Source organism: Astatotilapia calliptera, chromosome 3, assembly GCF_964374335.1.
Source record: "Astatotilapia calliptera chromosome 3, fAstCal68.1, whole genome shotgun sequence".
In the NCBI taxonomy this organism is placed as follows: Eukaryota; Metazoa; Chordata; class Actinopteri; order Cichliformes; family Cichlidae; genus Astatotilapia; species Astatotilapia calliptera.
Window position 1 is genome coordinate 36962854 of NC_137424.1, and position 24086 is coordinate 36986939.

Below are 24086 nucleotides of genomic sequence, written 5' to 3' on the forward strand. Positions count from 1 at the left end.
CTACACTCTCTTTTATTTAACTTCTCGCTCTCATGTCAGCGAAGTTGCCTTTAAAAAAAAGAAAAAGTCGTGCCCTTTTATTTCTGTAAAGGTTGCGCTTACAGGCAGCCACAAGCAAGAGAGACTGAGCTGTTTATCACATTCGCGGCGCATTTATGCAGCCGGGGCTCCAGAGGAGCTGTCAGTAATTTGGCAACATTTACAGTACTTCTCCCCTCGCGGCGGAGTGGCCATCGCAAAAAAAAGAAAAGAAGAAGTTATAGAATATGAAAGAAACTGAAATGGAGGTTAATTCCTCGATGCAGTGTTATGCAGGCTGGGGATCCAAACAGAGGAACGAGGCAACAATATGGCCAGCAGCTAGCGCAGGACACCGTCCTCGCAGCTTTGCGCTTAGCTTATCACAATAGATTTCCAAATAGCGGCGGAGGGTGGGAAGATGGGGAGAGAGAGCAGCAGGGGAGGGGAAGAAGCAGCTGCATTGTATATGTGTCTTTATGGCTACTAAATGAACCCTTCTATAGACTGTGACACAAACAAACCAGTACTGAAGAGCACACAAACACACACACTTATTGGGCTGTCACAGGAATGACAATCAGCTGTGACAAAAGGAGGCGATGGCCAGCATCAAAAGCTAAATCGGCATCCGGCTGCACATTTAACTGACACCCTTTCTCCCTTTGTGCAGACCTGAGGTGAGCATCTAAACTGGGTAATACTTATAGTTAGTAAGTCTGAATCTAGGTTTCAGCGACAATCATGGCGGTAAGGTTTAGATTCTTTTATCTGGAGTAGCTTTCACACTAATGCACACTTGCATTCTTGGCCAGTTTTTGCGGTGGCGGGACACTTGTCCTGCGGAGGGAGGCTGCAGCTGGCAGCCATCACGCAGAGCCTTTGTCATGGGGGTGTTTGGGCTGCACCAACATTTAGGTGGGTGGTACGTGTAAAAGCAACGTTTATATGAATGCCAGCTTAAATCCCAGAGTACGCTGTTATAGCATCTGCAATCTGGGCAACTTGATCTCAGGCTTATTTGGTGCTTTGGGTGATATATGAGTGCCATGTTATTTTAAACTTTAAGAGAAAAGAGGAAAAAGATATATACATGAGCATTCCAACTCCTATTTAACAACGTTCCCTTAATTCTGAGTTCTGACGGTTTTATTTTGTGATTTTGTGGGTCAGCACCCATCTGACTCGATAAAGAGCGTGCCAGCTCTTTAACTCTTCTTTTCTCAGCATTAAGGAAGAATGAAAGGCGATAGATGGTGTCCAGTTACAGTGATGCTGAACCTCTCTTGGAATGTTTCTTTAGGGTAGCCCGACAGGAGAACGCATGCAAGGACAAGGTAGCGGTAGGTAGAGGATTAAGCGTGGCAGCTACAGTTACAGTGCCCGACACCTGACACAGACTCCCCCGAACAGCATGAGAAATTCAGTGGAAAATAAGTTATATTAGAGGTCACAGGATCTGTAGCTGACTGTACTATGTAGTTTCTGTGAATTCAATGGACTGATGATGGTATAAAGGTTTGCACCTGTGAGATTTGTACGCAGTGTGAGGTGTGTCCCTGAAAATATAACGTTAAGGCAATGAATGAAACTGAAAAATGTGGATAATGTGGCGCTTTAAAGCTACAGTATGTAAAACTACTGTAGGTTATGTAACAGAAAAAATGATAAATATACATTACATACATATTTGTGTGTAATTACATATTCGAACAAACTGAAGAATTCTCATGAACTTAGAATGAATCCATTAAACATACATAGGAGCAGGCACCGGTTTGTGTAAGCCGCCATGTTCCCCTGCCATCTTGAATGCAGTCGCCGAGAGGGACATCGCTGTTCTGCCTAGTCGTGTTTTATGTCCCACACACGTAGTAGGCTAAAGGTGAAGGAGAAGAGAACTCGTAGGCGTTCTCATGCCTCGGAGGCAAATTTTAATCCGTGCCTGCACCTTCAGATTTAAAAAATGAAGGACCAAACCAATGTTTTCATAGGTACGATTTCATCTGTGAATAGGTCACACAGAAGTGAAAATGCAAAGGAAAGAGACACACGACGGGCGTTGGGATAAAACAAGGATAATTACAGGTACAGTACCCTTTTCCAGATGGAAGGAGCTGCAGAGGGCGAAGGATTTTAAACGCGACACTGAAGTTATCTGCTTTCCGATCGAACGGTAATTCAACCTAACACCTGGACACGTGGGGTTTGAAAAAAAAAAAAAAACTCAAACTTTTTAAACATGTTTGTCCTGCAGCAGCCACCATAGCTCGAATGATGCACTTGAATCTGGTGGTAAGAAAACTGCATGCAATCTGCAATCTACTGACATCTAGTGGTGAGATGTTGCACATCGCAGCTTTAAGTGTGGCAGCTTGGCCCTGGTGAATCTGATGAATAAACAACGTTTACAAGACACACAGCACTAGCATGATATCATCCACTGGCTGGTGAAGTCCTTGAAGCCTTGATCTTGGTGTTTTGAAACTGAACGTGACAAACGAGGGATGGTTCCACCCGAGAAACTGAGGACACACTGTGCATCAATCAATCGCAACATATACTGTAAAGCACTGTTTAATGTTTTTTGTCTCGACTGAGACCATGAACTTGTCGAAACGTGTCGAGATCACAGGGCAAAGGGTCATTTTCCCCTCAGATTTCTATAGAAGCAGAAACCTTGTTGCAACCAGAGCAGTCACCCCCTGCTGGCTTGAAGTACAAATGCAGTTTTAAAGCACTTCCACATAAGCTTCGCTTCTTAGAACAGAAAGCTACAGTATGTCTCATCAAGATGAAGATACATGGATATCTTGGTGACTTCACCGGGCTCGGTATGCCTAGCTTATTTATGCTATCTAGCACTCTTAAACCATTTCAAACATCTTAAGCCATTCCACATGAACTCCATTTAAGAGTAACCTAAGTCTGCTAAACAGCTCTGTCTAAAACTGTCTTTCTATGTTTAACTGTTGCCATCTCATCTCCCAGTAGATTTGTATATGTACAACACCAAATACAGTTAATTGCCCAAAGTGTTCACACGAATGTGGCAGCCTGGAAGATACCGACTCCTCGTTCGCTGTTTTTTATACTAGCGCCATGTCGGGTCCTAATGTTTAGATGCTCAGTGTAGATGAATGGTACACTTGAGAAACATGCAAATGGAAATAAACGAATAAACAAATTTAAGTATTACTTTATACATCCCTGGTAGCCAAGGGAATTTTCACTATAAATACATTGGTGGGGTCATGTGTGGCATAGTTTTCTAGCCTGACTAAATATAAACAAGGCCTGTCTGCACAGTGTTATCTATAACAGTGTGATGCAACTCTCCGAAACCCCTCTGAAATAGTTCCTAAAATATACATGAAAAGGGAAGGGAAAGATATACCCATTCTTTTGTGTCGGCTGTTTGAAGACCCAGCTACAACCTTGATCTGTCATCCCTAAAATATCACAATGAGGTACGAAATAAAGGATGGAAGGGTGGGGGGAAGACAAAAAAGACTCATGCGCCGAATTAAGTTGTCAGCATTGCTAGCACCGTCGAAGCGCATCTGTTTAACCAACATTGTTATTCTAGTATAATGGCGGGGATCAGAAGAAGAAAAAACAAAATTTCCTTTGGGTCTTGGCAGGTTTGAAATAGGCAGGACAAGGAAACACTGCAGCTCACGTTAATGCCTAATACTCACTCACATTAATGTCTAATACGCACTCGTTTCTTTCCCACACAGAGCTCTGTATTCCCCCTGGGCTACCATTTGCTTTGCAAAATGCATGCATGAAATTCTTGAGACCAGGCTCCCCGTGAGAGTCTAAATAATAGATTACCAACACAGCATCCAGCCTGAGCTATAACTTCAGCCCCAACTGTCTGGCCTCATTAGTGAGGGGGGTGTAAAAGATAGCCAGCTGCTAGCCCAGGTGACGGCCCACAGCTCTGGCCTTTGGCTGCAGCGGCCCACCCTAAAGAGAATATACGGCGTCTCGCTCTTTGCAATTCATCTTGTAATCCGCCTTAAAGCTGCTAAGCTTCCGCTGAAGGCAAATGAATGGTGACCAATGGCAAGAAAGAGGAAGACGAAGAAAGAGGAGAGAGGAAGTTTGAGTGAGAAGCGCAGACAGGGAGGGAAAAAAGAAGAAGAAGGAGAAAATGTGTCCGATTCAACTGTGAGGAATCAAAGGTGGTTGGTTTGGGCTGTCTGGGCAGAACCAGAGGTGACCTAAGCCATTTTCATCCACTGATTGACCCCCCCCCCCCCCTTTTTTCTACCTCCTTCTGCACCTCCCTCCATCTTTTTTGCTCTCTCTTCTTTCTCCTCTGTAGCTCTGTCTCTCTCGCCCTCTCTCTCCATGTCCGCTTCCAAATGGCAGTCATTATACCGGACATGAAAAGTCATTTTAGTTCCGCCTGGCTTCTTCAAAGCAGCTAGCTATAATTGCACAGTGAGTAGAGAGAGAGAATGCCGGGGTTACACAGAATTTAAACGCTCGCTCGTAACCTTGCAGCGATGCAGGAATTTGAATTCCGATTTAAAACGAGAGACGTAAACGATTAATAATAAAGGAGACATATTCCCACAGCGTTGACGCCAGTACGTCCACATGTGCAGGACTTTTTTTCTACTCTATTTCCCACCTTCCGCGTGAGATTTCTATACGTCTTCCGAGACCTCTCCGCGGGTGCACTGGATTCCACTAAAACACGCGTCACTTCAAGAATTATGGCACAAATCGGGGAAACATTTCCAAATGATGAAAAATCCATCTCCTATTAAATGCATTCCTCATTCGTGAAATTGCTATGTGGCAATGTCACTGAACTTTTTAATGGAACCCTCTGCTCCTTGCCAATTCCGGTCGGAGTCCGGGAAATGCAAATGGGCGACAAATTCAAATCTTTACACCCTTTGTTCCGAAACTTCATTTAAGATAAAAGACATTTTTATTTGTGGTTTAATGTATGCAAATATTTTTTCTGTAGCACTGCTGTTGCAATACATCCTGCACGTTGAGTCTATTCTTAGGTTTCGCTCTACCATCTACATTCATACGCGCATGTGTGTGTGTGTGTGTGTGTGTGTGTGTGTGTGTGTGTGTGTGTGTGTGTGCATATATAGACACACTGGGCGTCTGGGTGAGCACAGAAGTGCTTGCGTGTGTTACAATCTCAGGCCTGAAACAGTTTACAGCCCCTGAGGGTCATATATACGTAGCTCTTTACCAGTTTACGAGCTAGCCACCAGTCTGAGCTGAGCACCCCCTCCCTTGCACTTATCTCTTGCACCCTTATATTTGGCACAGCAGGTAGCGTAATTGTTCCTGGAAAGAGCCTATCAGCCAAAGCCTTCCATTTTTGACTTTTCGTCTCAAAGACCTTTATCACAACACCCCATTTTTGCCCGGCTGCTGGCTCTAACCACAGAGTGCCTCTGAACAAAAGTGTCTCCGCTAAGTCGTTCCCTTTTGATGGAGAACGACGGGGTGAGTGAGCAGGGAGGTGAGTAGACAGAGAATACAGACTGGGAAATATGTCTTCTGTACAAGACCAGCAGCCCACCCCAGCCCCCCCCCCCCCCCCAATCCACCAAACGTAACGTGGCTCTCTCGCGCGCGAGCAGAAACATATTCTGAAACTGTCATACTTTAATTGAAATTCCATCACTTGTGTGGCTGCTATTGTGGAATAATTTGATAAAGCTGTGTGACATGAATGCACACAGGCCGCCCGCCACTTCCATTTCTTCCTCCAGCTTTTATTTCCTCATTCTGCCGGTTATTCAAATGAACCTCGCTGGATTCTGCTCTCAGCCTTCCCCAAAAATTAAGATAAGAGGAAATGAGACAATAGGAAGGGCATAAAAAGAAATGATGTTTTGGGTTGCAGTACAATCAAAATGAATCCCTTAAAAAAAATAGCACCAGGCTACCGTTTCATACTCCATCGCCTTCTTTCATGCAGCATTTGAAGCCAGAATTATCATGTTTCACTAGCACTCTTCAGCTTTCTTCTAAGTAGCCGCAGCTTTCCCAAAGTGTGGATAGTGACAGACTCTTAGTTGCTAGATGGGGGGGGGGCTGATCCAAAATGGAGGTCAAGGGCAAAATTATAATACTCTGCCAGTGCTGCTGACCCCGATCCAAATCCATACCCGCATACTTCCACCCCATGTACGTCCTCACAACTGGCTACAGGCGTTTGGCATCCATCATATCTCCTGAAACACAATCTCCAAGCAAAGGACAGCTGCAACAGAAAAGCACTCCTCCGTGTTTCTGTCACTTCGATAGTTCCCCTGTATGTAAAGGCTGGAGGCAGAGCCTCAAGGCGAAGCACTCCAAGCTGTTAGAAATGACACTGAGCGTTCCGCTTTTAACGCTTACAAGTGCATTTTACAAAGGGAGATGAAATCGCCATGAAAGAATGGGGAAGGAAGGCAGAAGAACTTTTCTTTCTAAAATTACACCTCATTTCAATGAGGCTAATTTGAAGCAGGGAGAACACGGAAACAAAACAAGACAAGGCATTTAAATCAGTCGCAGAATTGGAGAATGGGCGCAAACGGGGAAAGAACAAGCTCAGCTTCTCCCTCCATCCCCTCCGCTGCCAAAAATATTTACGCCTCAGCTTTCTGCCCTGACAGGGTGATGGACAGTAGAGGTGATTTTGCTTGGGCGTGAAAATAGGCTTCTTATTATTCCAACCCAATGGCAACTTGAATATCAATAAAAACTGCTAGCGTTCCCCTATGTGTAAAACCAATGCCCCGTAGCGGTGGTTTTTATCAAGCAACCCACCCTTGACGCTAGTTATGCAGTACTAGAGGTTACGGGAGGAAATGCTTGCCAAGTAAATAAGTGAGTGAAGCGATTGAATAGAGAGGAAAAACACCGCGGGACCACAGCCAAAGTGAACCAAGGGTAAAGTCATGATCACTTCATTATGCCGCGGTGCAGCTCAGTGTTGTGCGAAATCAAACTGCTTTCTCATTTGTCACAATGCATCAGGCTGGCCTCTGTGAGGTGGGGGTTCTGTAGTCGAAAGAGGACCCCGAAGCACAGCCGCACACGCCAGATTAGCAGGAAGAAACTTTTAAGTGTGCCATATACAAAATGCACGTGCGAAGTACGGCGTGAGCTTCGTGGACGTGAACCTTCGTGGAAGCGTTTTCCCTCCAGAGCCCATCAAACTTCTCTCTCGCATCCACCAGCCACCCACCCTGCCAGCTAGCCTGCCTGCCAGTCAGTGGGTAGCTGTTAAGGGCCATTGTTGGCACAAAACAAGCTAGAATACACCCACTGGATTACAGGGGGCAGGCAGCGAGGGGGGGTGATTGCTAACAGACATATTGGCACTCCATCTCACCCAGTTCCAACACCATGGCGCCTGATAATTGCGGCCTCTGTGTTTACGTATCCATTTTTGTAATGTAAGTGTTGATTTCTCATTCCACACTTGTAATAGGGGCCCTGGCCTTGGAATTCCTCAAGTAGAGCTCTCTCTCTTTCACACACAGAGGCGCATGTAAAAGCACACACGTAGTACAAAAAAAAGTTTTTCCTGACATTTCTTTCTTTTCTTATTTTAAAGTCTTGAAAAAACAAAATAAAGCAGTGAGTCAGAGCTACTTATCCGTGCTGAGACAATGGGAGTGTGCGGAGCAGGCACACTTGTTTTTAACCGGCCTCGGCTGTGTGCCAGTTACGGATGGTGGATAAGGAGATATTTAAAGCTCCCGCAGTCCTTCCAGACATCTCTGTTACACCGAAGGCCCTGCTGTCAATTAGCTTTTATCGGCGAGCTTAACATTTAACCAACCAGTGGCGCGGCAACCAAATCGCACAGCTAAGCGAATGCGCACTGGAAAAGGAGCAGAAATAATAGAAGCGTCTGAAAGATCTCGAGTTCCCTTAAAACATGAAGTTTTCAAAACACCCGCTTTTCCCTCCAGCCACTGTCAAAAATGTAGGATGTGATTTCAGAGTGTGCTTCAGGCACAGAAACTGAAGAAAAAAGGAGCAGATCGGCAGGCACGCTAAAGATGGCCCAAGCCCCTTGTAGGCACTTTCCAACCCCTGATCATTTTTCAATTTAGCAGCTTGAATGCCACAAACTCTTTGCATCCTTTGCGCGTGCACGTTCACACAAACACGTTCGTGTTTTCACAGGTTCAGACTTTGCTCACCAGCTGCATATCGTCTGGGAGGCTTTAGAACAGCAGAAGGTGAAGGATGAGGGGTTGGAGTGCAGATGGCCGCGTCGGTGCCACTTTTCGATGACTGAGACTCTTTTCTCCCTTCAGCGACTTTGGGAGGCAGCACTTAAAACGCAACGCCGCCTCGGCGCGTGTCCATTTTGCCTCCCTCTTTCGAGTGCTGCTGAAAGTGGAACTCGAATGTGTGGTGACAGCATTAATTGTGCTGTGTCAAAATCGGGCTAATTGTTTGAGCCTGGAACAGTCGAACGTGAAGGTACAGTGCAGAGATGCTGGGCGTGCTCTTCCCAGAGTGCTCACTGTGCGATGAAAACGCCTGAGCAAACACCCACATTCACTCTGATTTGAATGTTTAAATACACACACACACACACACACACACACACACACACACCATACTGGCCTTTCAAATCACCTCACTAGCCGACTCTGCCTTCGATCCCTGCCTTTTCATTTACCCAGACAGCAACACCACAACACATCTTGTCACTCTTTCATCCATTTTTTTTACACTGTAATCCCACCTAACGTGAATTGCTGATTATGTAGTTATACACATATTAATTTCCATCAAGCTGATAAACTATCATTTCATCCTTGGGGACATTTGTTACATTTCTAGCACTGGTTGCTATACCTTGCATAAAGTTTTTCTTTTTTTTTTTCAAGCAAAAGAGGAGGGATCTCTAATCATGGCTTGTAGCCCCTCTCTGCTGCATTCTCCTCAGTGGCTGGAGAGAATGAGTCCCCTAGTGGCCCAACTGGCACACTGAGCACAGGTGGCATGTACTCCTGGAAATAAAGGCTCGCTTTCACCTGACTGACAGACAAGTGCTGGTTTTATTATTCTAATTTTTTAAAAGCAGTTAACTGTAACGCCTCCTCGTCAATAAACACTAGAAAAATGTTCTAAAAAAAGACAGGTAAGATGAGGGACCTCTGGAGAGTTTTTAGAATGCACTTTGAAAATTCCTCGCACTCCACTCGCTGCCTACAAAGGCAGGATGCACTAATACGAACCGTATACTCACGACAGCCACTCGGCTTATAAAGAGGGCTTAAAATAACGTGTTTTTTTTAGGATAACACAGCGCAGAAAAAAATAGTTACCAGTTTATTTTAAAATAAATAAAAAAATAATGTAAAAAGCAAACGTAAATATTATAAATACATTAAGTGCGTGCGGATAATCTACTGAACACCTCAACGCAAACCCCACGTCATGACCAAAATATAGCACAGACAAATTTGCTCACGTGCAGGTGCATTTTAAGGTTTTTGTTTTTTAAATCAGCCAGTCAAAGGAAGCTATTTCGTGTCATTCCGCGCGAATTTCTTACTGTAATGTGGCCCTGAAAGCAACATCGCGTCGCGCGAGTTCACAAAAACTACAAGTTGGACACACGAACACGGCAGCGCGAGGACAGAAAAGCCCGTCCACATACGTGTAACGGCCCCCGCTAATGTTTGAACCAACTTCGCGAGCCTGTGCGCGCACCTCAAATCACTGCGGCAGCCACTTCACTTCCCACCGTCACAACCTCCAAACTCCCAGGCTCGTCAAACATCTCTTACCTTATCACCATTTTGCAGTCACTCTCAAACTCAGTCTGTCCTTTATTTTTTTCTGCGTAAAGGGAAGTCGAGTTTCTTTTTCTTCTTTCTGTTTTACATCCACTAAATGGCTGGCGAGTCCCGGGGAAAATACCGTGGAAGAAAGAAATCCGTCCTCAGGTCCTTCTTCTTTCTTTCTTTCCTTCTTCTTTCCTCCCCCGTCTGTTCGTTCTTATTTCGCGTCTTTCCTTGAGATGTCCGTCACCGGTGATTGGGGGGGGGAGAGATGGGGGTGAAAAAAAAACACGCACGTGGGGCGTGTATAATATATTCTCTGGTTTGGGTCTGTCTCTGTTGTGCTCGTTAGATCTTCATTGAATTGAACGTGGCGAGACTGTGGTTGTGTTTGGAGAGCGCGGTGTGCCTGGGACACACTGCTCTCTCTCTCTCTCTCTCTCTCTCCCCTCACTCATCCGCCTCGGTACGTCTGTCTGAGTCTCTCTCTCTCTCTCTCTCTCTCTCTCTCTCTCTTCACCGAGACCTGAGCACGAACTTGGTGTGTGCGTTTGTGTGTTTTTGCGTGTGTGAAAGGGTGGGTGGGTTGGGGGGAGAGGTGACGTCACTCAGCGAGGTCCCACTCTGCCAGCTCTCCTGGATCAACTTTCCTTCCCAAGTCCACTGCAGGAATGTCCATTTGGACATGGCTATTTTAGAGGAAGATTGGTGTGAAAGGGAAGAGCCAGAGTGGGTGTGAGTGTTTAGATTTGACCTGGTAATTATTTTCAGATGCTAAATCAAGACAACCTCTTTAGCTCCCATGTGTCTCTGTATGTCAGTTATTTTAGAGTTGTAAATGTGTTGTAAAGATTTCCCCCCCTTTTTAAGTCATTTTGAATCAGATTCCAACACGATGTCTATCAGCAACAGACTGTTTAATACAAATAAAAAGATGTGTCTATGCTGCACATATTTAGAGAGAATCCACAGAAATGAGGTGTGAGGTCAAAAGGGGGAATTGAATGGCTTTGGTTGTCAAGGAGGCAGTACATTACAAACAAGTAGAAATCAGTGCAGTTGGTCAGGAACATCTCCCTCTAACCATCATCAGTCAGGATAGTTCATTGCTTCATCTACAAATCAAAGTTAAGACTCTATAATGCCCTCATATCAGACTCCGCCCCCCCAAAAGTAAGTATGTTTCTTTTTGTGGGTCCAAGCCTATTAAAACTGAACTTAGCTTAAATAGGCTTGTGAGCACGGGACATGGTAGAAGTAGAGAAATGTTTTTCTCGGGTCCTACCTACTTCCTGTCACCATTACTTATTTCATCTGTAGTTGCATAAAGTCACAGAATGCCACTCACTTTCTATGATCTCTGGTTACAGCATTGCTCTAAAGGACTTCCATTGTGGATGTAGTTTCATGGTGGAATGTATGCTACCATCCAGACATGTTTGTTTTCAGGGAAGGTCTTGCTTATTTTAAGCAAGCCTATGTTAAACCACAACAGTGTGGTAAAGGTCTGGTAACTGAAAGGGGCCTGTCTGCAGTCCAGACCTGACACTCGTTGAAAGCTAGTCTGATTATAAAACCAAAACAATACAACAAATGAGGAACTGATGGAAAGAAACACCGCAATGGAAAGAGACAATCTAACGAGCATCTGGATAAAATGCCAGCCACTCCACTGAACTGAAGTTAGTGCTCTAACACACAAAAATGTCCACAAACATGCTTATTTATTCATGACATTTTCGCAGTTACTTATTGTCAGTAATTGACCTGCAGTCTTCCCAACTCTGGACAGCTGCTGGCTAAACAACAACAGCCTATTATAAGCTAACACTATGATGGCATAGTGCTAGCTTGAGTGTCCTAAAAAGCACACTTTACCTCTGACAAAAAAAAAAAAATTTACAATCTTACATCGTATGACTTTATTCACTACATGTTTGACTCTATCATTGCTAGATCCAACCTCAGAGAAAGTTTTACTAATTCTAGCTAACATAGACTAACAGCAGCTAACACTGGCTAACAACCGCTAACGGAGGCTAAGAGCAGCACTTATCGACAGAAAAGTTCAGAATATCCTCAACAACTCACATCAGCATCTGAAGTTAGCTTCACTGACTCATCAATTCGTAGAAAACTCCTTCCACAAAGTTTTACAGCCACCTCCAGAGTAAATAGAGTTGGACAGATTGACAGCTGAGGTAACAGCGGACTGACAGCTTACACTCACTACAGATGAAAAAAAAGAGTCTTTGGGGTGATTCAAGGGGTAAAAATATAAAATACTGAAAAATATATAATTGGCACATATCTGCTTTTTTTTTTTTTTTTACTGATTTATTACTAAATGTTAAGATTATTCAAATATGCTACAACATAGTGTGTAGAAAATTGCTCAGAAACACTGGCTGGTCATGGCTGTTATGAGGTATAGTCTAGATTTAATGTTTTTGATATCTCTTGGCTGACTAAAATATATTAGCGCTACACCTTAGATGTACTTCTTTTGCAGGGGTAAAAAAACAGAATTCAGTTGCAATCTACTGACAGCTAGTGGTGAGATTTTATACACTGTACCTTTAATTTCAGCTATGGGTTACCAGTAAAGAGGTAGTCTCCAAAATGATCAGTTTCTGTGCTAATACTTGTATAGATGCTGTATTATGTAAGCAAGACAAGATGAATCTGTTACAAAGTGCAGTACCTGAGTAGTAGTTATAGCTTTTATAGCTAGTAAATGCAGCTGCCAAGCCAAGAATAAACACAATACCATAAAATAATCAATCTTAAATACGAGTTGTACTGTACTTGTGTTTGTTACTTGATTATAGATGGTTGCTTTTCCCCACAGTGGACAAACAGAGATGTAGCATTACCTACATTTCCTGACTTTGGTTTGGTTCATAATAAATATCATTGTGTACAGTAAGGTGCCTCTAAACCCTCCTGAGGGATCTTATATTGATTCTTTTGTCAAACTGAACCTAAAGTGCATGCATGCAAGCATTGCTTCTTCATGTAGGAAAACTGCCTTTACATATGCAGGAACTAAACCAATGCCAGCCTGTTGATCAGGAACCTCCAAGTCTAAGAATTCCTAGATGTGGTTCATGCATGTCTATGTCACCGCCTAGGCATAATGTCACACAACAAGGGGATAATATTGCTCCTTATAACACAGTGAAGTGAATGGACCTCTGATGTAGGGCTACAGAAAATAACAGCAATGGCCTGGGGAGACAGATGACTAAGACCAATAGTGTTTTCGGAAAAGTTGCCTCTATGGCAGCAAGCCAAAACCTCTGATGAACAACCTGGCCCTGCAGACACGTAGATCTAGCATCCAACAATAGTACACTGAGAGACAGAGAGACAGACTACTGCAGTCAGCAGATCTGTTTTCTTACCTGCACTCAGCCACGTCATGTATCTGATTGAGTAACCGTGATGGTGATTTACACCTGCAAATTATACCCAGCTTCATTTTGTAAGGGCAGAATTAGATTCAGTCTATGCATGTAGAAAAAGAAACTGTTGGTTTTCTGACAATGAACCATGGAGCAACTCGATGAAATTACTGTAAGGTGGGTGACTCTGCCGTAAAGGATGTACAAAGGATGTGCGGTAAGAACACTAAAGTCCTCTGCTTTCCTAACGATATGGTCAACAACCTGAAGGAGAGAATTCTTCAAATTGCAGATGAATATCCAACTGTGACAAACATTGTTCTGCATACAGGGTCAAACGATGTGTCCAAACAACAGTCGGAGGTTCTGAAACGGGACTTTACTGGATTATTAAATACTGTAAACTCTCTGAATGCAGCTGTATTCATCAGTGGACCTGTACCGCCGGTCAGAGGAGGAGACGAGAGATTCAGCAGGTTGTTTACACTGAATAAATGGCTTATATCAGCATGTGCTGACCACTCAGTGCACTTTATCGACAACTTTAATATTTTTTGGGAACGCAGGCATCTGTTCAAAGCAAATGGATTTAATTTTAACAAGTCAGGGGTGAAACTGTTCACCTCCAACTTGTTTTATTCCATACGTCATCCATCCGTGCTTGGTGCCAAGGCTGAGATAAACGAGGAGTTATCTCATAAAGAGGAACAAACAGTACTCCAAGAACAGACAAAGCCCAGCAGAAACCTTGAGGAGGAGCTCCATTTGCCCCCACCCGGGAAGAGCCTCAGAAAGGAGAGACATCCATGGCATCTGAGGAAGAGCCTCAGAAAGGAGAGACATCTAAGGCAAGAAGAGGGGTCCCTATTTGCCTCCAACTCTCTTAACAACACCAACGACCAGGACAAGGGACCACGACCTTCCCCAGTCCCCCAAACCCCTGACAGGCCATCACCCTCCTCCCCCTCCCTTTCTCCCTCCTCCCCACACCTGAAATTCACTGAGGAGATGATGGAGCGGGTCAATGCTGGGCTCAGATCTACCCCCCGTCCCAATCCCTTTTTGTCCCCCATAAACCCCCCACCAGAGCGGCCAAAGGTTCGCCATCGAGCCCCACCCTCAACAGAGCAATCGAAGTCACATTGCCCAGCCTCGCCCCCCTTAGTTCCTCTTCATGCCCTGTCTCCGCAGTCTGATGCGTGATGTGTGAAGGGTCCGGGCTGTGAGGATTATGGCAGTGATGACTTTTCCCAGGAGAAGCTGGGACCCTGTTTACTAGAAGGTTTTAAAATTTCTGTACTTTTAGGTGACAGGAGACATGTGGCCTGGTCAAAACACAGAGAGCTGCACTCTAAAAGATCTTTAAACATAGTAAACATACCTTGTGTGCCACAGACTGCTCCCAAACACGAGGGGACAAGTAATACCTCTAAAACACTTAAGTTGGCTTTATTAAACGTTAGATCTTTATCTGGGAAAACATTTTTAATTAATGATTTAATCACTGAGCACAGCCTTGATTTTATGTTTTTAACTGAAACTTGGTTGGACCAAAGTAACAGTGGAGCTGTTCTCATCGAGACGACCCCTCCTAACTACAGTTTTATTAGTGAGGTCAGGGCGAGCAGGAGAGGAGGAGGGGTTGCTGTCTTATTTAATGAATCATTTCAATGTAAGCAGCTATCTCCTGGAAGTTTTCAGTCTTTTGAATATGTGGCTTTACAGCTGAAGGCCCCATCCAAAGTTGTGTTTCTTAATGTTTACAGGCCTCCCAAATACTGCACAGACTTTTTTAATGACCTCAGTGAACTGCTGTCTGTGATCTGTGTTGATTTTGACTGTGTAACTATTGTTGGGGATTTTAACATTCATGTGGACAACCCTCAGGACAAAGGGACTAAAGACCTGAGTAACACTCTGGGCAACTTTGGGCTGACTCAGCATGTAACAGAGGCCACACATAATAGAGGACACACTCTTGACCTACTGATCTCCAAAGGCCTGAGCATTTCAAAGGTTACTGTGTCTGATGTGGGCCTGTCTGATCATTACTGTGTTTTCTTTGAAAGTAAAATCTCAGCCCACACAAATATATCAACAACAGTGATCACAAAACGGTGTATAACTGAACACAGTAGTGCAATTTTTAACCAGGTCTTCCCATTAACACCTGACCTGCCCAGAGGGTCAGTCAATGAGCTCGTCAATAGCTTCAATGCTAACATGTTAAATGTAATGGACACTATTGCTCCCATTAAGGTGAAGGTTATCTCTGGAAGGAAAAAGTCTCCATGGAGAAACTCCACACTGGTGAAAAATGAAAAAAGAGAGTGTAGGAAAGCTGAGCGCAGATGGAGAAAAACAAACCTCCAGGTTCATTATGACATTTATAAAGAGAAACTTCACAATTATAATTTACAACTGAGGAATGCAAGGAGGTCCTACTTCTCTGACATCATCACTAAAAACAGCCATAATGCTCGGGTCTTATTTTCTACAGTTGACAGGCTAACAAACCCTCCTGTGCCAGTCGCAGCTGAACTTCATTCAACCATGGCCTGCAATGACTTTGCCAAATTCTTCACTGAAAAAATCCAAAAAATTAGACAAGCAATTGGTACATCAACAGCAGATCCAGGATATGTACTGTGTCCACCAAAAAACTGTTTAAACACCATGAAACAGTTTCAACCTATTAACAGCAAAGACCTGGAGGACATCTTAGGTCAACTGAACTCCTCCTCCTGCTGTTTAGATGTCCTGCCAACAAGTTTTTTCAAAAAGGTCTCAAAGAGTCAGACCTGTTACAGATCGTCAACTTTTCTTTATTATCAGGTGTGTTTCCAGAATCACTAAAAACTGCTGTAATCAAACCTATACTGAAAAAGGACAATCTTGACAAGACACAAATGAACAACTACAGGCCGATCTCAAATCTCCCGTTTTTAAGTAAGATCATTGAAAAAGCAGTTTCTCAACAGCTCAGTTACTTCTTAAAACAGAATAATTGCTACGATGCCTTCCAGTCAGGTTTTAGACAGAACCACAGCACTGAAACCTCTCTGACCAAAGTGTTTAATGACATATGTCTGAATACAGACAGTGGAAAAATGTCAGTCCTAGTTTTACTGGATCTCAGTGCAGCATTTGATACAGTTGACCACAACATATTACTCAAACGACTGGAGAACTGGACAGGTCTTTCAGGAACTGTACTAAACTGGTTCAAAACATACGTAGAAAACAGGAAATACTTTGTATCAATAGGTAACTTCACATCTGAGCAGACAAGTATCACATGTGGAGTTCCCCAAGGTTCCATCTTGGGACCCCTTCTGTTTAACATCTACATGCTCCCACTGGCACAGATTATAAACAACAACAAAATAAACTATCACAGCTATGCAGATGACACACAAATATATATCACAATGTCACCAGGAGACCGAGGCCCTGTACAGGCTTTTGGTAAATGCATTGAGGAAATCAATGACTGGTTGTGCCACAATTTTCTCCAGCTAAACAAAAACAAAACTGAGGTAATAGTCTTTGGCGCCAAAGAAAAACGATTACAGGTCACCAGAGAACTTCAATCTATACACCTAAAAACCACAAACCAGGCGAGAAATTTGGGTGTAGTGATGGATGCAGACCTAAACTTAGAAAAACACATTAAGACAATAACAAAGTCAGCTTACTATCACCTCAAGAATATATCAAGGATAAAAGATCTGATGTCTCAACAGGACCTGGAAAAACTAGTCCATGCATTCATCTTTAGTAGGCTTGATTACTGTAACAGCATCTTTACAGGTCTACCTAAAAAATCAGTCAGACAACTACAGCTCATTCAGAACTCTGCTGCTCGAGTCCTCACTAAGACCAAAAAAGTGGACCACATCAGTCCAGCTCTGAGGTCCTTACACTGGCTGCCTGTCCGTCAGAGGATAGACTTTAAAGTTCTGATGCTGGTCTATAAAGCTCTGAATGGTTTAGGACCAAAATACATCAATGACCTCCTGACCCAGTATGAACCATCCAGATCCCTCAGGTCATCTGGATCCGGTCTTTTATCAGTTCCCAGAGTCAGAACCAGACACGGAGAAGCTGCATTCAGCTTTTATTCTCCTTATATCTGGAACAAACTCCCAGAAAGCCTCAGATCAGCTGAAACACTCAGTTTATTTAAATCCAGGTTGAAGACTCACCTGTTCTCAGCTGCATTTGAATAAAGCACCAAATCCACACTTTAAGCTTAAATTTCAAAACTTACATTTAACTACTGATTTTATCTATTGTTCTGATTTTATCTGTTTTGATTTTATATACTGTTGTTTGTTTGTTTGTTAATTAGTTAGTTAGTTTATTTGCTTGTTTTATTCAATTTTAAATCATGCTTTTTATTTGTTCTTGTTTCTAATGTCTCTGTAAAGCACTTTGAATCACCTTGTTGTTGAATTGTGCTATACAAATAAACTTGCCTTGCCTTGCCTTGCCTTGCCTAAGGTGAACTATTGGCCTCAACTGCTGGCTATGAGAAAGCATTGTGGGAGTGAGACTGTTGTGTCTCAAGGCACAATGCACTGTAGATCACAAATGTGTGGATATCACGACAACACTTTCTTGGATTGTTTGGAATATTATTCTTATGTAAAAGGAGTAGAGGTTGGAAAGCTAATTTGGTTGTAACAATGAGGTGCCAGATTCCAAACATTTAAAGATTCAATTTCATTCATAAAACTCAATTTGCTTTAATAAAACAATTTTGTTGACATTCACCCTTGATGCATGACTGCAAGAGATTTTGTTTTTTCAAATCTCTCAACAATATTGTTGATCTTTGAATATAATTGCGTGGCACTAGATATTAGATTTACAGTTCTGCTCTGCTTCTAACCTTGTTCTTTTATATTCTTGGCACCATCTATAGCAGTAATACAGCAGCACTTGTTGATAAATGGGGGCAAGGGTAGGATTTATCAAGAGGCTGCCTTGCTCCCCTATCGTGGCTGAACTTTGTTGCCCAACAAGACACGATAGTCTATAAACCAACTGTCCTTCAATAAGAAGGATCCAAGAGAGACCTGGGAAAATAGATTACCACCTGCTGCAGGTTTACCTACCAGCACTGACAGGAAAAGGACAATTTTAAAGACTCTAGCAAGGGAAAATTTCTTTGTTGTAGGACAGTGATAATGCATTAGTGTTACATGCGTCAGTAGTGTTTGAAATCCTGCAGTGGACATATTTACATTTATATGTGCGTGGGGTCATGCAAAGTGAAGCACTGATTGACATTTACTATGTAAATACAATGCAAATGCTAGTAACGATGCTAAAGGTTATCCTGTATCAATATGCATTCACTTTAGATGAATAATGTAAATAAACCCTTTGATGTATGTGCTTCCCTGTGTACGTACCCACACAGTAAATCTTTGGGGATGATTCTGACTTTAGAAAACTAATTAACATTAAATATTCTCAATACTTTGAAATTCAGTGGAACTGCTTTTTTCTTTTTCAGTAGCCAAAAATCAGCAGTTGACTGTTGAATAATTTGAATGCCATATTCAATTATAAGCAAAGTCAGCGCTGTGGATATTTAAATAATGTGCTACGCAAGCTATCTGAATTCTGGTTGAATATGTTGGCAGCTATTGCAGGTACTGGCATGATATTTTACACAAACATTAGGCAAATGTCATTCTTCTTCTAGTTTTGCCGACAGGTCAAAATTGTTCACATGTCCTGTCAAATATCTCAAAACTAGCATAACTATTGGCACCAGTTGGTTTATAGAACGACTCGTAATAACTTCGGACATATCCTATGACTTTTCAGTCTTATACTGCTTTAAAGTTGAAACAGCTTCAGATTTTAAACAGATACTTACATCTGTTAGTTTTCAGTTTTCAGTTTTATATGTCATATGCAAGTTAGCACAGGGTCAACATTGCAATGAAATGTGTTTGATGAGCAGCAGTAAGAGAAAATATAATAAAATATAATAAAATAAAATAATAAAAAAATAGAAAAATAGTAAGGAGCAAAATATTAGAGAGACATGGTAAAAGAGAAAAGATGACTAAATATATATGTATCTATAAATATAAATATATGTACACTAGTGATTAAATAAGAAAATCTTGAAAAGTTATGTCGCATGTTAGCATTTAGCCCCTATATGCTTCACTAGTATCGTAACTGTAGAGTTATTCTTTGTTAAAAGTACCGCAAGTCCCATTTAGCAGTGCAGCATCTTAGCCTTTCACAGCTCCTTTGTGCCATGGTGCTTGAGTTGGTGGATCATTTCTGCTTAAGTTAAACCTTTTCCCTCTGCAGGGTCGTCAGCAGTGTCCTTGTGGACAGTTTAAGCTACTGTACAAAGCAGATTAATTCATTAGATGATTTTTTGTACTGGGTGCATTGTTTAGTTCTTTGGGATCACACCTTAAAGTCACATTTATGTGTTGTGTTTCAGCTTTGAACCAGCTTGATGAGTGGTTCTATAAGTTGTGGGGAGAGAAACAAAGAACCTTTATTTTGCTTAAAGAGGTTCTGAGTAATGTTTGTCAGATGAATTTGAAAAAAGGCTACTGTTGACACACATTATCATTGCTCAACAGGTTTGGGTCAATTCGAGTGCAACTCAATCCAATAACTGTTAAATCAGTAACACTTCAGTTAGTGTTTTGATTGCAGATAATTTGCAGAGTAACTCTGATTATACAGACTATTTATAATTCAGCAACCACATTTAATGCTAGATTTAAAAAATCAACAACAACCAAAAAAACCCCCAATATCTTTCACTGTCAATCTTCTCATACCCCGAGGTTCAGGCCTTCTCACCCTTGACAAGTTGCTGGCACTTTACAAATGACTGTCTGTCAAATCATTACTCTGGTTTCTGTGACCAAAGACAGCACCATGTATAATGCTGCAGAGAAGAGAGGCAACTTATCTGAATCAAAAACAAGGAGTGTTGTTTTCAGCTCCTCTCGCCCAGGAGTTGATACATTTATAGCCCCTACCTCCCCCCACAGTCCCGATCAAGTAAACCAGTCATCGTAAAATTAATTTCCCCATCAAGCGAGACTCGCGCTCTTTGGGATAACAATCTATCTTAAGCGGATAAATCTAATCCAATGTGTTGAGACGGATGGAGATTGACTTATTTATGGCCGCTGCCCATGCAGTTGAGAAAGAGAGGAAGGAGGGTGGTGGGTGGAGGGGGCTAAGTGCAACAAATGCCAAGGTGATACTGCACATATCTCCAAGGCACGAAAAATGTAAACCAACACCCAACTCTAGTCCTTGGCCGAGACATCTAATACCTCTCTCCTTCTTGGAATCTGTCAGATGTGATGAATGGCTAAGCATACAGTCATGCCTTCATGAGCAATTAACATTTAGTCAAAAATTGGAAGACTTAATAGTCAAAGAGTTCATCACAGACAAAACAAGGTTTTTATGATGTCGCCGAAACGATTGTGATGTTTAAACGTGAGATTGATTGCCGTAACTACGCAAACGATATGGAAGAAGTGACTAATTTACTGGTCAGACGCCAGACAGCTGTATAGAGACTTAAACAATCACTGATAATGCCTGCACAATTCACTTACTGACCTACATAAGTTGGAGACTACACAGTCGTATCACACGTCTCTGAGGACAAATCACACTTTAATGTCTCTTTTAATGCCAGACCATTAAATTAACCCTGTTTATCGTTTTCAAATTGCTGCCTTCGAGAATTACCTTGACCCAAGATGGCTGTCTCATGACGAAGGGTGAAAATTGTGTATTATTATTAGTTATTTTCTTGAAAAGTCATGATGGCACAAAGAAAAATTGTAACAATCAGAGTGAACTTTGCAACCTTTAACCGAATTAATAATTTTTAGGTTAATAGTTTTCTGCAATGTTAAGTTATCCTGAATAAATAAGCTACAATCCTTATAACTCTCTGTCTCTCTATCTGATCCGATTTGACTGACACTGCAGCGAATCCAATTTTGATCTAAATGTTGACAAAGTTCACAGACACTGTGACACTGACATTTTTTAAGGTTCAAATGCATAAATCTCATGCAATAACATCCGAAAGATATTATAATATTAGACGAGCTTACTAAAGGTCTGCGTTTCATGTTTGATCTGTTTTCACTTGCTATCAGCTGTGCAGCACGTTACATCAATATGCCATGCAAAAGGTAGTGAGACCAAAGAAGCACACACGAGCGCAGACTGCTTGTTCATTGTGTATTAGTTGCATAATCCATAGCTCGGTGTGCAACAATGCGTCAAATATTGCCCTTCGCACAGAGGGTCGCAAGCATATCGACAACGGGAACGCAATGGGCTGCACTCCTAAGGAGGTAACTTGAACTCTTATGTGACCTGAACAGTTTTTCCTTTCACGGGGCATGTCATGATGAGAAAACCAAAAGCTTAGTCATCTGTTCTGAAACTGCTGAGTCACGAGTAGTCAATATCACCTTATTATGATGTCAAGCGGAATCAGATTTGCAATGAGGCTTGTGGATGGGGCCTCGGTTTGATTTAGTTTAGTGCTGGCATGGGGTGCAATGAGCTGAAAAGCAATTAGGTCCATTAAGAGATCAACTGGGATGGCGTGAGCAGCCGCGGTGTGCAGCGGCCTGCACAGAGACAAAGAGAGAGATAAAGGTAGCAAGGGAGAGAGAGTTGGACAGATTGAGTCAACTCCTGCCTGATGGAGTCACTCTGTGGAACCTAGCTCAGGACACCGTCCACTAAACCGGCTAAAATGTGCATTTGGATTAAATGTTAAATTTATGTGTGAGTGAAGTGAGTCGGGCACAGTGTTCCCCTTACAAGTCTGCATCAACACTGCTTTCATACACTTGATATGGTAGGAGGAAGATTAAAGGAAGTGGAGGTGGACAAGTGAAAGTGGATGACAGGGGCTTTCCCCCAAAACTAATCTAACCGCAGCAGCACTTGACTAATATTCAGTCAGCGTGAAGTCACATTTGCAGCTGTGGAGGGCCCTTCTTATGCAGAAGGAGGGTATGCATATGCAGGTAAGCTGTGAGAACCCACTACTCTCCTCCTTAAGTAGCAAACAGCTGTCACGGTGAATACCAATACCTAAGTTGTTGTGCCTTTGAGTTATGTTATGTGCTGTTTCCATGCAAATACAGACCTTCTCAAAAGAATGAACATATGGTCTGTATACTTTATGCGCACTATAAGAAAATACAGGTAAGAACTTAGTAAGCGCCAACAGGCAGGGTTAAAAAAAATAAAGTCATAGCAGAAGTGCAAAAATGTGCAATTCCTGGAGTGGCCACTTGAGGGTGACCCAATTCTGCTGGATGTTTCTTCCTGTTACAAGGGAGTTTTTCCTTCCCACTGTCGCTAAGTGCTTGTTAATAGGGGGTTATCTGATCATTGGTGTTTCCTCTGTATTATTTTTAGGGTCCCTGCAATATAAAGCGCCTTGAGTTGACTGCTGTTGTGATTTGGTGAGCTATAAATAAAACTGATTCGAATTAATTCAGTGGATGACTTTTTAAAAATAATTTTTAATTCTTTTATAAGTTAACTGTTTGGATTTTGTTAGGGGACCGGCCGCTTTGACCTCTGTACATCATGACTGTCTGCTAGACACCAACTCTACTTTGAGCCACTGACAAGTCAGGACTCCAGCCTCTCACCCAAACACGATCATTTATGCCCCCTACAAAACCAAAATGGTAGCAGCCAAAATGTTATCTCCCTGCTAATGGTTCAAAAACTGGAATCCAAACACCTGTGGGTGACATCACAGTAACTGCGGCCATCTTTTATTTTCATTTTATGTTAAAGACATATTTAATGAGCTAGGTATACAGCGCTTGGTTGATTAGTGACTCAACAGTTCTGCTAATCCCTGAACTCACGTCATTATTGTTTTTCTTTTCTTTTTTTCTTTCTGTTGTATGACAATGGAAACAGTAAATATTAAGCTCTGGAAAGTTTTGGCTGACTTTTGTCTCATTTTAATTATTTATCATTGCAACAATAAAACAATGTGAAAAAAAGCTGTCCATGGGATGGCCACTGATATAGCGAACCATCTACAGGACTGAGTAAAAAGACCGAGTTAAAACAGGATGAATCATTGCAACGATGTGATAATGTAATATAGCTACGATCCCTTTGTTTTACATTTCAGCTCTTTTCCTGTTTCTTTGTGATTCTCCCTTCCTGCCTGAATTCAAATAGGTGAGTCTGAGGGCGAATCACACACTCCCCCTTTTCTGTCTGTTTCCCCTCTATCCACTCCCATTCTTGTCTTTTCATTTATTTAAATTCCTCCTTACTCTAAAAGCCTTTTTACCTTGTCATCATCTTATACCACTTGCTCATTTATCTCCACCCTTCTCTGTCTTGCTCTCTATATCTACTTCTTCTGCTCTCTACCTCTCTGACTTTTCCTTGCCAAACTAATAGTGACACATACCTCATTTCTTTCTGTCTCTTTCCGTCTGTCTCTCTCTTTATCCTGCCTTTTCTCCCCTCTCTTTTTCTCTCTTTTAGCACATGTGGGCATTTACGAGGAGCCTCTCACCATAGCCGATTGATCATGGCCATTGTTTGCACTGGGTCCTCCATTTTACAGTCCAGTGTTCATGAAAAGGAGTGTCTGCCACTCCTATCCGTCACTCCCTCTACTCCCCCTTCAAAAAATATACTCTCCCTCACTCTCTCTTTGGCCAGTGATCCCCCACTGACATTTTCACAAGCACACCTTCATCAATTTCACACCTCCGATGCCCTTCTATGCCAATGTGGGAGGCAGGAGGAGGAGGAGGTGAATTGATGGGTGAAA

At 42.4% G+C, this 24086-nt stretch overlaps 1 protein-coding gene across 24 annotated transcripts in view; it reads right to left on the reverse strand.

The window, feature by feature from the left end:
• ptprda (protein tyrosine phosphatase receptor type Da) overlaps positions 1-24086 on the reverse strand; it is a 406188-nt gene that overhangs the window by 126099 nt on the left and 256003 nt on the right. For 2 of the 24 annotated variants that reach the window (XM_080290168.1, XM_080290227.1), the window contains exon 1: positions 9819-10357. The exons of the other annotated variants lie outside the window; for them this stretch is intronic. The gene's annotated coding sequence lies outside the window, so the exon portion shown is untranslated. Of the gene's footprint in view, positions 1-9818; positions 10358-24086 lie in introns of those variants that run through there. 24 annotated transcript variants of the gene reach the window in all.